General features: G+C 41.6%; 1 protein-coding gene across 1 annotated transcript in view; it reads right to left on the bottom strand.

Moving 5' to 3' along the window:
• The window catches only part of LOC119578084 (alpha-1,3-mannosyl-glycoprotein 4-beta-N-acetylglucosaminyltransferase B-like), a gene marked incomplete in the record, with an annotated part of 154,663 nt that overhangs the window by 30,836 nt on the left and 113,918 nt on the right, over nucleotides 1-9,909 (bottom strand). The window contains 1 exon segment of the mRNA XM_037925808.1: nucleotides 3,684-3,775.

The raw sequence follows: 9,909 nt of genomic DNA, 5'->3' as shown, positions 1-9,909 counted from the left end.
TCTCCCTCTCCCCCGGGCTGTCGTGGTACGTGTCGGCCTCTCATCCGAGGGGTCGGCGGTTCGCGCCCCGCCCTGGCGCGAGAAGTTGCAACTGTCGCCTGGAGGTTACTGCTGTGGCTGGGCACCACGGCGGGCAAGGACTCGGTTCCGCCGAGTCAGCAGCAGCTGACACACGTGAGCAAAATCAAGCAGACAGTATGTCACACCAAGAATATCCATTGTATCAAATGGAATCCAAACCAAACTTTAACTTTAACTCTCTCCCTCTCCCTCTCCCCCTCTCTCCCTCTCTCTCCTTCTCCCTCTCCTCAACTCTCCCTCTCCATATCCCCTTCTCTCCCTCTCCATCTCTCCCTCTCCCTCTCCATCTCCCCTTCCTCATCCCTCCCCCACTCCCCTCTCCCTCTCCCCCTCCCTCAATAAACAAAAACAAAAGATGACCTAATAAACAAAACAAAAAAAAATCAGAACTATCCATTACACATGATAGTTTATCAAAGAAGAAAATAATCAATTGATTAGTTAATAACAACGAGGATAATAACAATAACAATAATATCTATGCTATCAATAATGGCAGCAACAAAAATAATAAAATATACACGAATTGCATCACCACTACCAACAATAATAATAATACACTCAATAAAAAATACAAGAATAGAGGAAGGGCAAAGGGATAATTATGACGTCACAGCAGCTGAGGCTTATGCTACTTTCAACCTTTTTTCGTGCAATGTTCAAAGCTTACGTCTCTTGACTATTTCTTTTGTTTCTATAATTAAATAGATAGATAGATAGATAGATAGATAGATAGATAGATAGATAGACAGATAGATAGATACACAGAGATAGACAGATAGGTAGATCCCGATTTTTGCATATTCGCCACATAAATAAACAGTTTGGTTAAGAAAAGAAAAAAAATTTATTCCAGTATCAGAAACAAAGGAATTCGAAACGACGGACACTGACCCGATCTTCCGAATCCCAGATCAAAACCCTACGGTTTTAATACCCACATTTCACATTCAACTGGACTCGCTCGCTTAGTGATTTAATAAGATTGAATAATAATGCCAAGGATACTGAAATATACCCAGAGCGCATGAAATATATTCGTAGCACATGAAGCCATATCATGCGAAACCAGAGAGAGAGAGAGATGTAGATATTCAGCGAATATAATATAACGCATGCGATGTATTAAATTTAGTGAATATAATAATGCACTGCATAAAAAAAGTGTTTCCTGAATTTATGGAAATAATACAAAACGTTTTCAGCAGAAATAGTGAACCATATTTTTATTAAATAAAAAATTCCAATGTTTCCTTTTTTCCATTGCACAAACACCTAGCTTTATATGTAGGGAACATGCAAGCTAACATCGCATATTATCTTTAGACATTAAAGCCCTTTCGAGTCGAATTTAGAAAGAGAAGACGGTGTGACTGTCAGCAAAGTGGTGCGGAGCGTCATAGAAAACGGGCGCCTTTCGCATCGCGGTATAACGGCCACGTGACAAATGCTCAAAAAGATTTCTACATTTTGAAGGAGGAAATAACGGCAACTAAGTTAAACAAAGAATCATTATTTCATGTATATATATGTATATATGTATGTGTGTATGTATTATATATATATATATATATATATATATATATATATATTTCTGTGCAAATATCAGCCGATACTATCCGATTAGTTTTGTCCGAGTTTTTGTCAAAGGTAATTGTATCACCGTATTAGGGCAACTTTCACAGAAATTTGCATTATGTATTGAAATTTGTTATATTTCTAAAGCAACATTTTCGTATTTCGTATTCTACTTGAACAGAGACAAAAATTAGCCTTTTGTAGCAAAACACAAAATCCTCGACCATGTCTTTCGCACATCTCTGCTGAAATGGTTCACCTGTGCTCGTCCATTTAATCGATAATTCAACCAGGCAACGCACGCAAACAAGAAGCAATTAACCACTCAAGGAAACGATCAATCAACCATTTAAACAAGAACGAAATAATGCATGCTACCAATCGACCATCCATCCAAACAAGAAAAAATCAACCATAAGAAATAAGAAATAATCGACCATTCAAGCAAATGACCGATCACCCATTCAAACGAGAATCAACCGTTCAAGCAAACAACCAACCAACCATATAAAAAAAAAGGAAATTACCAAACATTTAATCAAGGAATCAAAAAAAAAAAAAAAAAAAAAAAAAAAAAATATATATAATAATATATAATATAATAATATAAATATAATAATATATATATTTAACGCCCCCACTATACCACCAACTAAGCAATCACGACATACCAACCAATTCCATCATCCCGCAACCAATCAACCAACCATTCCTTCACGCAACTAACCAACCAAACCAATCAATATCCCAATCAATCAAGCAACCAGGTAATCATGCAGCCAATCAACCAACCAATACATCATCTAATCAACCTCCGAACCAATTAACCAACCAACTAGGTATCCGATCTCACAACCAACTGAAGCAGAACACCACCTAAGCTTTATGGTAGAGAAACAACCGATTAGCCAAGCAACCAATTGACGAACAGATTTTTCAAACAATCAACCAATTGGCCAATCAATTATACAATCAAAGAGCAATCAGTCATGTCAACAACCACTGAGGATACCATCCAATCAAGCAATCGAAGAAAAATCCACCTCACACAACCAATCAACCAACCTTCCAATCAACCAATCACCCAAGCACCTTACCATCCAATCAATCAGAGCAACAGAACATCAGCTCACGTGATAAACCAAAGCCGTCTTTTCCGGTGATAATTAGGGAGTCACGTGATCGGAGGCTGCAAACTCCGCCCACTCCTGTGACGTAACGGGAAAGGCCGCGGTTGAAGGCTATCTATTTTACTTTTTTTTTTTTTTTTTGACAGGTACACAGTATTTAGGAATATAACATCCTAGATGGCTTCTGATATTTTATTGTGGGTTGTATTGTGATATAAATATCCAATATCAGTACAAATTTGCATGAAAATAACCGAGGTAAGAGGAATGCATCTGGCAACTCGATTAATGTTTACCACCTACTCAATTTTTTGTTGTGTGAGAGGTGTCATCGGACGACTCAAGTAACCAATCAAAGCAAAGATCACAAATAAAACACCACGCCCAAACAATAAATCAACACATCAATTGGGCTACCCAATCAACCAACCAATCAAGGCAGAACACCCAATCCACCTAACCAATGCCATCCTCTCGGGTAACAATTCAGGGTGTCGTCCGACGTCTCGCGACACCCAAAACCTGTCTCGTGTCTCGTGATCGGAGGCGAGACACGCCGCTAAGCTCCGCCCACTTGTGTGACGTAATGGGAATAGCTGCGGTTGACGGCTAGCTGTTTTACTGTATTGGTTATTTTTTCGACGCAGTATTTTAGGAATATCCTAGATGACTTTTGTTATCTTAGGATGGGTTGCACTGTGTTATAGACACCCAATTTAATTATAAATATGCATGCAAATAACCGAGGTAAGAGAAATGCATCTGGCAACTCGATAAACGTTTACCGTCTACTCAATTCGGCTCCGTCGTCTCTCGCGGTTCATTCCAACCAACCAATCTACTCAGTCACCTTGCACCACCTTCCCCAACCAATCCCAATCCACCCAAACTCACCCGGACTGGAGATGAAGAAGAGCACAAAGGCCGGGGTGAGGAGGACGGCCGTGAACACCACACCGAGGCGCCGACGAAGCATCCTCCTGGAGCTGCGGGAGAGAGAGAGGCGGGGTGAGCGAGCTGTTAACGAGGTGGTTATGAGGAGTGAGGGAGATGGGAGAGGGAGAGAGAGGGGGAAGGAGGAGAAGGGAAGGGAGGGGAGAGGGAGGAGGGGGAGAGAGAGAAGGGGAGGGAGGGGGAGGGAGAGAGAGAGGAGAGGAATGGACAGGGAGGAGGGGGGAGGGAGCTAGAGAAGAGAGGGAGAGAGAGGAGAAGAGGCAGAGAGGAGAGAGAGAAGAGAGAGGAGAGAGAGAGAGAGAGAGAAAAAAAAAAAAAAGAGAAGAGAGAGAAAGAAAATTTGATGACATTCAGAATAATTATTGACATGAAAAATTTTATGTACTCTGAGAATCAAGAGCGTTATAAACACGCAATTCTGAGAGGATAAACAAGTTTTTTTTTTTACTCTACCTTATTTATTTCAATCTACCTTTGCTATTTCGATAAATGTCTGGGACGTTAATTTCCACTATGTTTTGGTCAATGTCGTCTGATTCCTATACCCGTGATTTCCACAAGCTGAAATAATTATCTCACAAACGGATTAAATTTTTCACTTCCCAGCTTTCTTTGAGCCTCAAGAAATTCTGGCTTATCCGTGTTATAATTTCCAAGCGTAAAATTATTCGTTTTTTTCTGAGCAACATGAGGACACCTGTGGATCGGAGAAGGTAAATAAATGCATAATCGTTATTTGGTTACTAATTAACAGGCAATTCTAAATATTGGCCTTTGCATTTGAAAATTTCGATTCAGTCTGTGCAGTGAAACTTACCATGACATCAGAATAATAATTAGGCTAGGCACTGTTCGATTATACTTTTGTTTATTCAAATAATGACATCGGTTTATATCACACACACCTATCAATCTAATTTGACAAGGATTTGACCAAGAAACACAGTAAGCAAAATAACGAAAGCCGTAAATAACGAAGAAATATTAAGATACTGCAACTTACGGTAATAATACACGTGTGGTATTGATATTCCAAAAACAACAGCGAAAAAATAATAACATAAGAATAACAATACGGTATTCGCTGTTTATTTGCAGCACAACGAACTCCAGGCAGATTTGAAGAGGAAGAGAAAAACAACCCGGTCAGTCTTAGCGGGCTTTCCTCTACCTCCTCCGGGAAACACCAACCAAAATCTGGACTCCTCAGTCAACCAACTACCCCGCACCCCTTCTCAACCATTCCAAGCAACCAATCAACCAGCACCACCTCACCCAATCAGAGCACTAATCCACCAAAATCTGGAATCCTTCCCACCAAAATCTGGAATCCTTCCCGAACCCACCCTGCTGACTGGCTGAATCTCTTTGTAGTGGAAGAATGAGGTCAACCGATATATAAATAAATAAATAAATAAATATATAAATAAATAAACAAGATAAAATCAGCTGAATCGTCTGCGAATATTTTTCTTGCATCAGGTCAACACCACGAAAACTCAGGTCACCGCGGATCGAAAACAGTTCAGTAATCAGTAACTCTGACAAATGTGTAGGTCTCAAACGTGTGGACTGTTAGTGTTAATATTTTTCCAACAGCAAATCTAGTTACTTCGGTCAATTTTAACTTGCTGAGCCTGGATAATTGATATCACCCGGACAAAATGTCTTGCAAATTGGTAAATGCTCGGAGACTTTCGGCGTTACTACTCTTCTCTTCATCTCCCTCTCTCATCTCCATCTCTCTCCCCCTCATCTCTCTATCTCTCTATCTCTCTCCCATCTCCATCTCTCCATCTCTCTCTCTCTCTCTCTCTCTCTACTCCTCTCTCCATCTCTCATCTCTCCATCTCTCCATCTCCATCTCTCATCTCTCTATCTCTCTATCTCTCCATCTCTCTCATCTCTCTCATCTCTCTTTCCTCTCTATCCCCTTCTCTATATCTCTCTATCTCTCTCTCTATCTCTCTCTCATTCTCTCTCTCTATCTCTCTCTCATTCTCTCTCTCATTCTCCCTTTCCCTCTCCCTTTCCCTCTCCCTCCTCCTCTCCCTCACCCCTTCCCCTTCCCTCTCCCTCTATCTATATGTATATATTATAACATTATCTTATATACCTATATATATATATATATATATATATCATATATATATATATATATATATATATATATATATATATATCTAATATATATATATATATTCATATATATATATATATATATATATATATATATATTATATGTCATATATTATTTTGTGTGTGTGTGTGTGTGTGGTGTGTGTGTGTGTGTGTGTGTGTGTGTGTGTGTGTGTGTGTGTGTGTGTGTGTGTGTGTGTGTGCGTGTGTGTGTGTATGTGTGTGTATGTGTGTGCGTGGATGTGTGTGTGTGTGTTCCCCCTCCCTCTCCCTTTCTCTCCCACTTCTAAACACAAAGCAAGAGCGAGAATTTAAATGACACCACGAGACGATACAAGACAAACGACAGAGGCAAAGAGAATAAATGATCAGACGAGCATGATAAAGCAGGAGAGGAGGAGCGAATGCTTCGTTCGATTTCGTGTGGACGCGGGAAGCCAAATATTTGACCAAGACGAAACTCTGAAGCCTGGTGCGCATCCCGTTTTCTGTTATCATGCTTGGCGGTCTGATGGGGGGAACTGAACTAAAAAAAAAAAAAGGTTCGGAGCGACTCATTGACCCGGACCGTTGAACCAGGAAGCAGAAGCGAAGCCAAAACGGAGTGAAATGATGTTAAAGATATGTTTGTAATGAAAATAAAGAAACGTGAGGACGACAAAATAAAAAAATATGGATGCCATAGCGAGCAAAAATGCTGAGCGAGATTGCCAACTGGGTCTGAGGAGGCAAATCAAACTTCATATTCTGAAATTTAAATGATTGGTTTCGCATGGACGGAGTGAGAGCCGGTCGGCCACATTCGGCAAGACGGAACGAAAACAGTGAAAATGGAAATGCTGGACTTGCGGAGAAAGAAAAGGGGTAGGAAAGAAAGAAATAGAACGAAGCAGAGGTTGAGGAATGGGGAAGAAAGAGAGGGCGAGGGAAGTGCTAAATTTGATAGATAAATGGATAGACAGATGGAGAGAGACAGCGAGAATGCGAGAGCGAGAGAGAGAGAGAGAGAGAGAGAGAGAGAGAGAGAGAGAGAGAGAGAGAGAGAGAGAGAGAGAGAGAACATTTATATCTAAATGCTTAAGGGCACTGATAATTTAAGTTGAATTTTTTTATCTATCTAACCGAGAAAGTAGTGAAAATAAACACATCACTAATACCATAAGCCTTTTTACGTTAACGATCTTCTGACATATAAAAACCCAATCCTCGTTTCCACATCTGGAGTGTAGGGAAAGTACCGTTGAGTTTAAACTTCAATCACTTGTTTGGCCGAACTTGGCTGCCAGCCTATTGAACCTACTCTGCCTACTCTGCACGACCAGTGGAACGAGTCTCCTTATTTCAGTAGTTTCAACATACCACAGGGCTATGTTTCTGGAACCTTTGGTTTCCAATGTGTACTCTGACATCCTCTATCTAGTTCCTCAAACACAGAAGAATGCGAACATTGAGTTTCACCTGTGCTCATCATGTAACCTTGCAAAAAATCGTCGGCCATTATAACGAAGGCCACTGCGTCTCTACTTGCAGAGGGAAGACCTTGGCAGAGTGGCAGGTCATCTTAATTACAAACAAGGAGTTGACGTTTTCCGGCTCTCACCGACCTACATGATCCTTGGTTGATATCGCACTCGGAGAGAGAGCATACGAGAGAGAAAAAAAAAACTAGTAAGTACCAAGAATTAATCGAGACACGGCATTTACAGGACACGTATGAAGGAATTACCAGACAGGGCACGTCAGAGAGAATTAACAGACACTATATTTTCAGGGCACGTCAGGAATTAAAAGAGAGAAAAGAACTAATTGGTACCAAGAATTAACCGAGACACGGCATTTACAGGACGTGTATGAAGGAATTAACAGACTATATTTACACGGCACGTCAGAGCGATGACCAGGAGGGCTACCGGTTGACTGGGTATTTACTCTCTCAGCCACTCTTACCTCTTGACCGGTTGAGTCAGGTCGGTAGAGTTCGGTCAGTCGCTGACATCTATCTGCTTGTGTTTGTGTCCCGTCTTATGCAGTCCAGCGACTTCTGTACATTACTCTCTCTCTCTCTCTCTCTCTCTCTCTCTCTCTCTCTCTCTCTCTCTCTCTCTCTCTCTCTCTCTCTCTCTCTCTCTCGTCCTCTCTCTCTCTCTCTCTTTCTCTCTCTCTTCCTTTTCTCTTTCTCTCTCTCTTCCTTTTCTCTCTCTCTCTATCTCCTTTTCTCTTCTCTCTCTCTCTCTCTCTCTCTCTCTCTCTCACTCTCACTCCTCACTCTCACTCTCTCTCTCTCTCTCTCTCTCTCACTCTCACTCACTCACTCACTCACTCTCTCTCTCTCTTACTCTCACTCTCTCTCTCTCTCTCTTACTCTCTCTCTCTCTTTCTCACTCTCACACTCTCTCACTCACTCTCATTCTCATTCCCACTCAGTCTCTCTCTCACTCTCGCTCTTACTCTGTCACTCTCACTCTATCACTATCTGACTCGCTCATTTCCTTCCTTCGTCACTCCGTCTCTCTCTCTCTCTCTCTCTCTCTCTCTCTCTCTCTCTCTCTCTCTCTCTCTCTCTCTCTCCTCTCTCTCTCTCTCTCTCTCTCTCTCTCTCTCTCTCTCTCTCCTGCCCCCTCTTTCTCTCTCCCCATATTTCCCTCTCTCGCATGTGTCTCGTTCAAAAAGCTATTAACAATGGTGAAAGTGAGTTAGTTGGTGAATGAGTGTGAGAGTGAGTATGAGAGTGAGTGTGAGTGTGAGTGTGACCGACCGACCGACCGACTAATTGACCGAGTGTGAGCGAGTGCGTGGATGCGCGTAAGAAGAGAGAATGCGTGAGCGTGTCTGCGTGAGCGTGTCTACGTGAGCGTGTCTGCGTGAGCGTGTCTGCCTGCGTGTCTGTTTTAGTAAATCAGCCTAGTGCAGTGACCATATCATCTGTATCTACGTAGATTTCGACACAAACAGACCCCGATCTCGCGGTCTACACGCCTCGCATCCAGACTTCTCAACTCAAGAACCGATTCACCTCTTAGCCTCTCGTGCATAAGGGTGATTTTCCCTCAACTTACTCTGCCATTAAGCTCAACACCATCAATCCCAGACCAAACACAGAACGTAAGGGCGGTTTTGACACTTGATAACACTGAAACTCCAACCTTATGCCTCCGGCTGCGAAAAAATGCTTGGTAAACTACCGTTAATAGAACGCTTTTCTTGCCAACATTTAACGAGAGACGGCAAAGAATTGATAAAACACAGAAATAAAAATAAATAAATAAATAAAAGCAAAAACATAAAATAAAACTCTAAAAAAAATATATATAAAAAAGAAACCTCTCAAAAAAACAATTAAAAAACAAGAAATCTCTCCCCCCAAAATCAAAATCATAAAATAGAAGAAAAAAAAAAAAACGATCGATGATTCACGAGGAAAATAAACACCAAGTGACGAACCAAAGAGAAAAAAAGGAACAAGAAATAAAGATGATAAAAACCGAGAATGCAAAAACTACTGAAACCGAAGACAATTAGAAGCAAAGGAAGAAAAAAAAATCGTGTTGATTTCTAGACTTACCAATGGAAGGAGAAGGGGGGAGGGGGAGGGGGAGGGGGAGGGGGAGGAAGGAGAGAGAGAGAGAGAGAGAGAGAGAGAGAGAGAGAGAGAGAGATTAAGGCAGACAGAAAGAAGAGAAAGAGAAAGAGAAAGAGAAAGAGAGAGAGAGAGAGAAGAGAGAGAGAGGAGAGAGAGAGAGAAGGAGAGAGAGAGAGAGAGAGAGAGGAGAGAGAGAGAGAGAGAGAGAGAGAGAAGAGAGCAAGAGAGAGAGAGCGAGAGCGAGGAGAGAGAGAAAAGGAGAGGAGAGAGAAGAGAGAGAGAGAAGAGAAGAGAGCAAGAGAGAAGAGAGCAAGAGAGCGAGAGAGAGAGCAAGAGAAGCGAGAGGGAAAGCAAGAGAGAGAGAGCGAGACAAAGCGAAGAGCGAGAAGAGAGCGAGAGAGAGAGAGGAAAAAGAGAGAGCGAGAGGAGAGCAAGGAAGAAAAAAAG

This window comes from Penaeus monodon, chromosome 10 (genome assembly GCF_015228065.2).
Source record: "Penaeus monodon isolate SGIC_2016 chromosome 10, NSTDA_Pmon_1, whole genome shotgun sequence".
Lineage (NCBI taxonomy): Eukaryota > Metazoa > Arthropoda > Malacostraca > Decapoda > Penaeidae > Penaeus > Penaeus monodon.
The sequence above is the reverse complement of the archived record's forward strand: the minus strand, read 5'-3'. Positions and strand labels throughout refer to the sequence as shown.